Source organism: Daucus carota, chromosome 1, assembly GCF_001625215.2.
Source record: "Daucus carota subsp. sativus chromosome 1, DH1 v3.0, whole genome shotgun sequence".
Classification (NCBI taxonomy): domain Eukaryota; kingdom Viridiplantae; phylum Streptophyta; class Magnoliopsida; order Apiales; family Apiaceae; genus Daucus; species Daucus carota.
In genome coordinates, this window is record NC_030381.2 from 3216771 (window position 1) to 3227716 (window position 10946).

General features: G+C 32.2%; 1 long non-coding RNA gene across 4 annotated transcripts; it reads right to left on the reverse strand.

Annotated features, from left to right (window-relative positions):
* Window positions 1-996: 996 nt before the first annotated feature.
* Window positions 997-8085, reverse strand: LOC108194701 (uncharacterized). Of its 4 annotated transcripts, none has more exons than XR_010290323.1 (9): window positions 7947-8085; window positions 7791-7843; window positions 6775-6874; window positions 6491-6654; window positions 4049-4161; window positions 3196-3960; window positions 2799-2964; window positions 2475-2565; window positions 997-1546 (listed from the first exon to the last, which is right to left on the reverse strand). It is a non-coding gene; the product is annotated as an uncharacterized LOC108194701 (long non-coding RNA). The 4 variants fall into 4 exon arrangements; XR_010290330.1 differs by having other exon boundaries at window positions 997-1540; window positions 6747-6874; XR_010290315.1 differs by having other exon boundaries at window positions 6747-6874.
* Window positions 8086-10946: the final 2861 nt, after the last annotated feature.

The window sequence follows — 10946 nt, forward strand, 5'->3', positions numbered from 1 at the left end:
GAAAATGGTGATTTTTATACAAAAAAAAAGTAATGTAGATAGGTAGATTTTATTTTTGATATTTTGAAAACGATAGTTCTAAAATTTACTTCCTCGCATAATCACAAATTCTGCTCCCTCGGAGTTAAGTCCAACCTGTGACCAAGGATACAAGTCTCCGCTTTTAATCTAGTTGAACCAACCCTTTCTGACAAAAGATGTATTTGATATGGGGCTAAAAATGCAAAAACCGAAACGAAAATGAGATATATTTGAGGCATATGGTCGAAAAGCTTGAACATGTTTGTAAGTTTTCTAAATTAGGGTGAGACTCTGTTATATATTTCTAAATTATAAAAAATCGTGTTTTTCATTTTTTTCCCCCAGTTTTTGGGCTGAGCGTGTATTATTTTTTCAAGAAAATTTCAAGTGCACAGTTTAAACTTTAAACCTCATTCATCTTTGTATCACCATCAAAATGAGATCATTCATCTTTTTATCACCATCATAATTAACTTTGGAAGATATAAAGTTCTCATATTGACTTGCATGGGAAACTGGGAGCTCATACTAAGACTCCTATATCCGTCAGTAAAAACATTTTTCGGGAGCACATTATCAAAACAAATAAGCTGTTTGTTTATAATCTTAAATAACAATATTAGTTGTTATATTATCATTTTTATCACAAGTTCCCAAACTGCTTGCAAGTTGGGAAAGTTTCCTGAAAAGGAATCTGTTCTGCTTTTCTTCCAAGTATTATATCACACTCTCATTCTTTCATTTTCATGTCAGCAATAACAATGGAAAATATGCTTTGGCAATACTGATACCATTCAAGCTGAGGTGTACCAGAGTAGATAAATTCAATAACCAACCAAATATGCCACCTTGTAGAATACCAGTGTGGCCGAGATTAAGCTGCTGTAATTTGAAAAGATTACCAAGCTGATGTTGAATGGCTCCAGAAAAAAGGTTATCAAAGATCGAGGTATGTGAAGCTGGTGAAAGAAGGAATGAAAAAAAAATAAAAAACTTTAAAATTGCAAATTTAAACTTTTACATTAAAGATAACACATTTGTCTAAAAGTTGAGAACCAAATGAATAGCAGCTTATACAATATCTTAATCAAGACAAGACAATTTTTGTCCACCATTATCCTACAATTTGCAAAGCCTCAAAGGCTGCTCACACTAAAAGAAGTCCCAAAACATTTCATAAATTTTTAAGTTAAAGTAGTTGAAGTACATCCTCTGTTTTCTCTGAGCAAACATCATCTTTTGTATTTGGATTTTAAAGGTGTGCTCTATCTCTCGCTTTCACAGAGCATTTCTCTCAGTAATACAACGGCCTCCATAACAGAAAATTCTTTCATCCATTTGGCCACCCCTTCGCCAAATTTGTCTGCCCAATATATTTCGGATCAATGGCCATAAAAATCTTTACGCAACTCCTAAAACCATCTTCGAAGGCCTCTTTTATTTTTTTGTTTCTCAACAGCTCAATTGTTGGCCCTGTCGAGTGACGCCAATGCAAGAACATCCTTGAAAGCTCACAGGCCTAGAACTGAAAACAATCTTATAAATAAAAAGATATTCTTTAAAACATTAAACTTTATCTCTACAAGAATAGTCTATATCTATGTGTAATCACAATTTATTACGATTACGAACTAACAATATATAAGCAGACAAACTTAGGCACATCGTCATAGAATGAACAACAAAGTTATACAACTTATTTAAAAACATCAGTTGGGAAAAGCAGTATAAAGAGGTAGAGACTTGGTGGCCTCAGATAAAGGACGTTGTGCGAATATAACCTGGCTTTCTACTTGCTGGCACCATAGTGGTGAATTGAGCCATTTCTCACCAAAATCTTACTTGCAAATTTGCTAGCTATTAATACATTTAATGGTTGAATATTCTTTATTAGATTGTATTCTAATAATTAACTTGTGTTTTATCCTTTATTATACATAAAGATATATAATATTTAGAAGTAATTTCTGAAAATTCCATTGACTCCTGTTTCACACTGTGCCCACTTACAGGACTTGTTCTAGGGAAAGTGACTTGTGCCTCCAAGCATTTCAAGCTCAAACTGTGAAGCCCAAATAATATAGCAGGCAAGTAGCTTACTATATGTAGCAGTAAAGACAAAGACAATGCTACTATGCCGGAAAAAATTGCAAGGGCACTCGCAAAGGATCAGATATACCTAATGCAGAATAACCCGAAGGAGGAAGTTCATTATTCACCTCGATACTCAGTTAACAGTTTTTAACTTATAGAAAACCAACAACTTCAAGCAGAAAAAGATCAGGTAGAGCAATAGTAGCTAGTTGATGCAAAAATTAAATGCCTCAAAGAGTCTGATACGAAGTTAGTTAAGTGTATGGCTGTGTGCATATGTGGAGAGAGTTACCATAGCATATAGCAAGGATAAAGAAGCTTATCAATTCATTCTATCAAGCAATAATAATTCAGCTTACCTGAATTCATAAGCGGAAGTACAAAGAAAAGTTCAGAGAGTCCCACGAGAGAATGAATCGTGTCTGAACTGATTGCCCATACAAGATCTCCCTGAAAAGAAGATTGAAGTCCGAGAAATGACACAATAAATGAGAAGATTTCTATCATAAATCACAAGTGCTTGTAAAATAAAATTGCATGTGGAATGACTAAGCTGCAACTACGTATTACCTTGAGCTGCAAAAACATTTCATATGTGAATACAAGAAACAAATGACAACTATTATTAGCAAGGCATGAACACACAAGTCCCCTTAAAATAAGTTGAAAAAAATAATCACCACCTGTGGAATGTAACGATGGCTCTTGCGCTTAGGTTGGTGAACTGCTGCTGAGGAGCAGTCACTTAGAACAGTCTCCACTTGCGCTGGAGGTTTGTTTTTGAGCATACAGCTGGATGCCTGGATTTTCCTCACCTTTCCTTGCCTCTGTCAAATCTAAGACTTCATCCTAATCATCACCGATTAAAAAATCAAAATCCACGATAAATTAAGCATCAAAACCCTAATGAAACACAGACACCAATTCAAATACACATAGAAATTGATAAAGACAACGAACTGCGCATACATAAAAATCTGCTGCTATGCTCTCCGGATAAATCAGAAGGAGATAACTGCCCACGACTATGATCATATAACATAAATCAACCCTGAAAATCAGCAAGAATAACATACATACCCGCTTTGACCCTCTAGCTGAATCCGTCATATTCATGCCGATCGGCTTTCCCCGGTGTGAAAAGATTGTCCAGAGAAGGCCATTTATAAGTAAATCTCTGAGGAGGCACAGAGACCTCAGTTACGGAGCGGGTAACTGAAGTGCCTGTCCAAGTCCCAGGCTGAACATAACCGCTAGGCAAGCTGAGAGAAAATATAAAAGAAATAGCCAAAAGTGCAGAGAGCAGGGATTTTGATTCAAGAGCGTAAAGAGCGCCACGTAAGACGCCCGAGATTTTGCTTTATATAGATATAAGATTTGACATTCTTTAGTATAAAACTTTAAAAATAATATTAATTACATATACGTCAAGTGAGTAGCATGTAAACTATGAATTTTTTTTACAAAGTGCTGAATCGATCCTCTGTCATCACACAAACGTATTATATACATTATATAGGTAAATAAATAAACAGACAAATATAAAAACTACTTGAGTAACTTAGATTTTAAGTCTTTTGAGCATTGATGTTACATAGAAATAAGAATAAGACAATATGGTAAGGAATACATTGGTAGGTTCAACTACTTGGAAAAAAATCATCTACATTGCCAGCTTTTAACTTAGTTCTTGCAATTTCAAAAGTTCCCGATATGTCGCGTTGCTTTATCTTCAACGAAATAACCAAGTAGACAAGCAGCAGCTTCTTAATAGCAGATAAGTAGCAGATTAGCCAGCCTTAGTTACTGTTTTCCATCTTTTTGGAGCATCATCTTCATTGTTTACTGCAAGAAGAAATTTGAAAACCAGTGAATTGAATACTAGAAAACTTAATAGATTTTCAAGTACATTATAACTATATAACAAGCATACCTTCACCATCTCAGAGCCATACGTATCCTGGATATTAAACAAGATAATCTTCACGTGAAAAAGATTGTACTGAGTTTGTTTTACAATACCTCAAAGTGTGTACGAAAACATACCTTTAAAAAGAAGTAAAGATATATCACAAACTAATAACTTTCAACCAAACTATACAATATACTACGACAGAAAGTTTAATATTCCCTCTGTCCCGGTTACATTTTAACCGACTTTGACTTTTTAACACGTATATTGAGATGCAAAAAAATAATATCTACACTGAATAAAAAAATTCAATTCTTATACCAAATAATAGTTTAGATTCTAAACGTTTAATCTTGTTACAGCTCCTTTTCCAAATGAGTTATTAATGTCATTCATAGCTGCTTCCAATGCTTTAATTTCGCCTGTAAAAAAATATTTACATCAAATATGGACATTAGATTAGTTTTGATTATGGCGCATGAAATAAATTGTAACATTCCTCATTTCCACATTGTTTGACTTATGAGCTAATTTATTTTTAGACATCCATCTTCTTCTTGAATTGTATAATATCCTATCAAGTTGATTAATCCAAGAACTGTAGTCTGTAGGTGTTTCCCGTAAGAACCTGAGGCATATTTGACATCTTACGTTCTTTCCTAATCACGGTGCTTCTTAAAGAATAATATTACCTGACAAGATTATGAAACTCAGAAAGTAAAGCACCGCATATTATATCACTATTTAAGGACTCACCTTCTTTCAAAACTCCACCCAGCTCTATCAATTTAGGGTATAATATATGATGAATGCAATCCCTGTTTACGACTCCTAATAATAATAACAATGCCGATGCCTTCTACACCAAGAGTGTGGGATAGTTCATATATAGGAAGTGAATCATATACAGTGAATCCAATTCCGTACATATCAGACTACTTCAGATAAACTGGCACAAGCACGGATATAGTTGCAACTTTATCATTGGAGTACTTTTAACTAAATCATCCCTTGCACTATAAGTCATAATAACAAATTACTTGCCAACAACTTAGAATCTCCAGAATGCACCATTCCAAATAACTAAAATAAGAGCAAAATTATATACTTCAACAACTAATTAACGACCAAAAAATTATGGCTAGGAACAGAACACAGTAAACAGAATACACAAAATAACATATATATATCACATTTCCACAATAACAATTAACATAAGCTGATTACATTACCGTAAAAAAACACATAAAACCCTTCCCACCTCTAATATACTTCTACTTCTATCCCTGTCAAACACCTCAAATGTTCTTCGCATATAATTCCTACATTTTTTGCTATAAATTACCCCTACAGCACGACGAAGATGCCCGGCCTGTGATCGCATAATTGGGACCGTGTATTGGGACGAGGATGAAAAGAACATCATCGGTGTGTATCAGTTTCTTTCAGACAAAAGTGGAAGCGTTAAGCTCCTTTAATAGGTCTTAGCAGAAATGTAATTAAAAAATAACTGGGGTATACTTGTCATTTCACAAGTATTATTTAGGCATATTTTTCCCGTGGTTGGCTTATTATATATAGAAGTAGATTGTTCTCGCCAATTCAGTGGTGCGGATAAAAATGTTTGATTCTTCTACATACATACCAAAATTTAATATTTTTATATTAATTCCCTAATTTTTCTAAATTAATATATTTATCAATTCACAGTTTCTAAATTAATATATTTATAAATTTCTTGTACATTAATCAATACTATGTTCTCTGTTCTTCCACCAATAACTTCACGAAAACATTAACTTTGGCACCTAAGCAAATCCTACAGAAAACTGGTAAACTAAGAAAAATCATACCAAAGTACAGACTCGATCTTGGGTTAACCAACACGTATTATATACATCGTTTAGCTCAATAAATGAATAGACAAATATAAAAACTACTTCAAGTAACTTGCATGTGCTGAACATCATCGATTTTAAGTCTTTTGAGCCCTGATTTTACATGGGAATAAGTATAAGACAATATTGTAAAGAATACATATGCAGAACTGCATGGAAGAAGGTTATCACCTTTAACTCGGTTCTTGCGATTTCAAAAGTTCCACGATGTGCTGCTTCGTTCCTTTTATCTTTCTCTTTGTAGAAGCCAGTTTAATTTTCATTACCTTCTTGGTTATCTTTTGTACAAGTGGTATTGCAAGTGTTTTCAGATTAAAAGCTAAGAGAAAACACCTTTAAAGTTAAATTCTCAAATTTTTAATATTTAATCAATGATGGACAACAAAAACCAATATGATGATTAATTCCTAACAACAATCTTATCATGTCTTTTTAGAAATAAAATGATATACAGGTATGGGAAAAAAGACGCAAGAACTACAGGTTAAACTAATATATTTGGGTCAATGCATAATTATAGAGAAATCATTTATATGTTAATGAATTAAGTAAGAAGTAGATCTACCTTCAGCAATTGTGTGCTCTTCTGATGTTCTCTCGCACACATTTGGCCGAGTCACAAGGAATCCCTCGCAGTGGTCACAAATTATCTCCCATTTAATAGGTGCAATTTCATTAAATGGGTTGCCAGCCTTTGGGTTCTTTTGCCTCATATCAGCTGCATGACCACTGGATACAAAGAGTACATTGGACATATAAAGCTTGTTAGAGAGATAAAGATTGAATGTCACGATTTTGCATATACTGTATGAAGTTTGTACATGTAACAAATAATTTTTGTTGTCTGACAAATATCAAGCAAAGTGGGAATTCTGCAATGAGAATGTTGGCATTTCTCGTTGTCCACTTTGAGGCGGGTTTAGTAGAACTACTGTTTTCCCTTGCCAACCTGACATAATGAATTTCAATATTTCACGAATTACATATTCTATGCATTAATTAAAAAATTGACAGATATGAGAGTACTAAAATATTAATATATGTGCTCTTAGATATCACAACAATAAAGTTCATATCATATGGAAACCTATAAAAGTAAATGCACAACATACATATATAATTGATCCCAATTGCACGATAGCGCTGATTCAAATGGATCCTCCCTCGATGTTTTAATTTAAATAAGAGGCCGTTTGGAGACATGCATTTCATTTCAAATGACAAGATTTAAGTTGTCATTTCAAACACTCAAATTTATACAAATATTTGAATGTTTGGATTTCAAATGAAATCCAAATCCACATTCCCAAACAGATTATTTGATCAAATCCAAAATTTCAAATGAAATCCAATTTCCCAAACAGGCCATAAATGTAATCCAACAAGATACAATAAAATCTTATCAACAATATCTGGATTCTTAATGACCATTAATCGTTCAATTTCGAGATTATGGCTTCCCTTTATCATCTCTCCAATAAGAGAAAGTATTTTCATAGATAGAGATTGAAATGTGGTTTAGTTTTTCAATTACCTTCCATATTATAGTACAAGAAAAAGGGCGCTCGAAACTAACACAAATTACCCACTTATGTTATGACAAAATATTCCGATACAGCTAACCAACACAACCAAGGGCACAATATATCATAGGGTTAGTTACCAGCATTCAAAACCCATCAATAAATCTGACCACGTATATGTTCAAAACAGACCACAAAAAATTCCAATCAAGGACACGATCTATCATCAGCATAAAACCGACCACTACCAATTGTCACATATATGTTCAAAACAAACCACAATTAAATGGCATTTAGCTAGTCCATTAAACAAGCCTTTCATTACAAGTATCAGAATGTTACCCAATCAGGCAGATCATTGTTTTGTTTTTCTGGAGCGTCTTCTTCATTGTTTACTGCAAGAAGAAATCTGATAATTAGTGTATTTCAAATTAGATAAATTAACTATTAAACAATCAGAATTGAGAAATCTAGGGCTTAAAAACACAACATATATACCTGTTTTTGGACTTCGAAACAGATAGCATCACGAAACGATTCAGCACTTTACACTCAAATAGATACATACACACACGATTATCATTGATCGTTGCGGCGATGCCCTAATCTAACTGAAAAGCCGCCGCCTTAACCTACACGACGAGTGATTTTATACCTAAAAATAAATTGGGTTAAAATACACTATCACGGTCATTATTGGCTTCAAATAAACTATTGTAATCAAGCCATAACTTTTCTCTTATGTATCATTCCAAAGTATTAAATTTTTTCTATAAAATTTTAATATATATTGAGTAGAATATTTGACGTCAACTTCCATTAGATTATATTTATAAATGTCTTTTATATTAGAATTATTATAATATGATTTAAGTTTGGCTTACTAATTTTAAAATATATTAGATAAAAATAATTTTGTGACGGTGCAATTTATATGTAACTACAATTAAAACTGGTTGGAAATATTTATTTTGGATTAAAATATCCGGCTTAATAATTTTAAAATATATTAGATAAAAATAATTTTGTGACGGTATGATTTATATGATTCTACAATTAAAGTTGGTAAGAAATATTTATTTTTGATTAAAAAATCATAAACATGTGAAAGACAGAATTTGTTTTGGATTCAGAAAAGGAATTATAAACATCCAGTAGATATCAGTTGCCTTATAGAATTAGAAATTAATTTTATTCTAATCTAACGGTGCTTATTTGTTCAATATACGATCTAACGGATGATAAGATTTTGGACAACATGACCATGCGACCAAATTATCTACCTTATGCTTATTATATATAAGTATATAATAAGTTAGGATAGGACCATTTATGTAACATAGAGCTTTTTGGCCGTTGGATGAATATGTAACGATCAGGATTATAACAAAAGTTTAATATGTCCGGCGCAAGAAAAATGACGCTCAACGCTTTTTAATTGCTGGACAGGAAAAATGATCCTGTCCCACGATTAAAAAACGCTGGACATAACCTATCCCGTGCTTAAAAAATATTGTCATGGCTTCTGAATATTCATCGAACGGTCATAAACCAGTGTGTTTTTAAAGCTTCCTGGCATACGCATGCCAGGGACCAACTCTCTTTGTACAATGTGTCGGTGGATACAGTAGAAAGGCTAGGATAAAATAATGAGAATTGAGAACAAATATGTCATTGTTAGCTTAGCGTTAAGTGTCCAAAATTTGTTCCTATATTTTTTCTCAAATCTATTAGATAATGTGTAATTGATTACATATATAATAATATATGTGCATATAAATCACTCATTTAAAATCCGTCATGTGGTTTGAGAAAAAAAAATTGAGGACGAATTTTGAGGTATATAGTATTTTTCCAAACAAAATGTCTTTATTAAATCAATAACATGGAATTTTTATCCTCTTATATCAAGGTTTATAGCATATTTTTATAAATTTACACATAATAATTATATATATTTTTTATACTTTTTATGAAATATAAAGAGTCGCGAATATTTTTTGTCAAAAAATAGTACTCACCGCAGTTTAACACCCCCCATCACAAACAGAAATATCACATGAGTCAATATCCACAAATTATGGTTAAATTATACGCATTTTATCTAGTCTTAATAATTTACAAAAATTATTTCCAAATTTATTATATATAATAAGATTGATCCAAGCCACTTAAGATGATTTTGGTAGCAGGTTGAATAATATCAAATCAGGTTAAAGAATAACATAGAAAAAAATTTTACGTATTCAATTATAATTTTTAAATAGAAAATACCCGAATATCATGTACTTCGAATCATAATCTAATTCGGGTAAATATTTATTTGCATATAATTGATTACAGATTATCAAAAATCTAGTATTTCAATTTTATTTGGGTTAAATTTCCGATTCACATATTTTTTTTATCAAATTAAATCGATTTTCGAATTCTAATCAAATGTGGTTATATTATATTTGATATTAGTTTTCATGTGATTCTAATCAGATTTGGTTTAGATGGGATTCACTATATTAGAGCATCTCCATTATAGTCCCACTAGGTTCCCTAAATCTGTAATAAACAATTCAAATTCTAAAAACAGGGATCCTATATTGATTGATAGCTCCAACAATGATCCCTATTTATGTTCCCTATTATTAGTATAGTATTAAATTCAAATTCTTTTAACAAAAAAATAATAAGAAAAATATGGGAAAGAGTGTCCAAACAGTGAAAGTTGAATATTTAATCATTAAAAAGCAAATGAGGAATGAGTTAGGGGTTACCTATTTATGAGGAATGAAAAGTGGATGCTAAAATTTAGGAAATGAGTAAGGATTCCGCTGGAATGAATTTTAGGGAATGAGTAAGGATTTTGCTGGAGTGAATTTTTGTCCATATTCCTTAAATTTTTTAGCTTAGGACATGATAAGGATTCTGCTGGAGTGAATTTTTGTCCATATTCCTCAAATTTTTAGCTTAGGACATGATATAGGTAATGTGCTGGAGATGCTCCAGCAGCATCTTAGCTCATTCCTTAAATATAATATAAAATATTGGATGCTAGTGACTTATGATAATAATAGCTATTCTCACCTCCAACAATATTCCTTATATACTATTTTATTATTAAAAGTTACCATTATTGCAATAGGTGAAGAGAGAGAACATGTTTGTATCCAAAATTTATTATAAAATAAGATTTAGGAGAGGAGAGAGGTTACCTAAAGATAAGGCATGGTTAGTGGATCTTACGGGTCGTTTGGTTCGCCCTTTCCTGGTATCAGATATGGGTTTTGTTCATTCCAAACCCATACCTGGTGTTTGGTTGAAAATTTTCTTCCCTCAAACCTATTCCTCAAACCCACATGATATGAGATTTTCATACCCAAGGGGAGAGGTGGGTATGAAACATGGGTTTCAGGAATCAAACTCTTTTCCTTTTATTTTCATTACTATTATTATCATTTCATGTAGATTATTAATACAAAATGAAATTAATGAATCAAAAATATA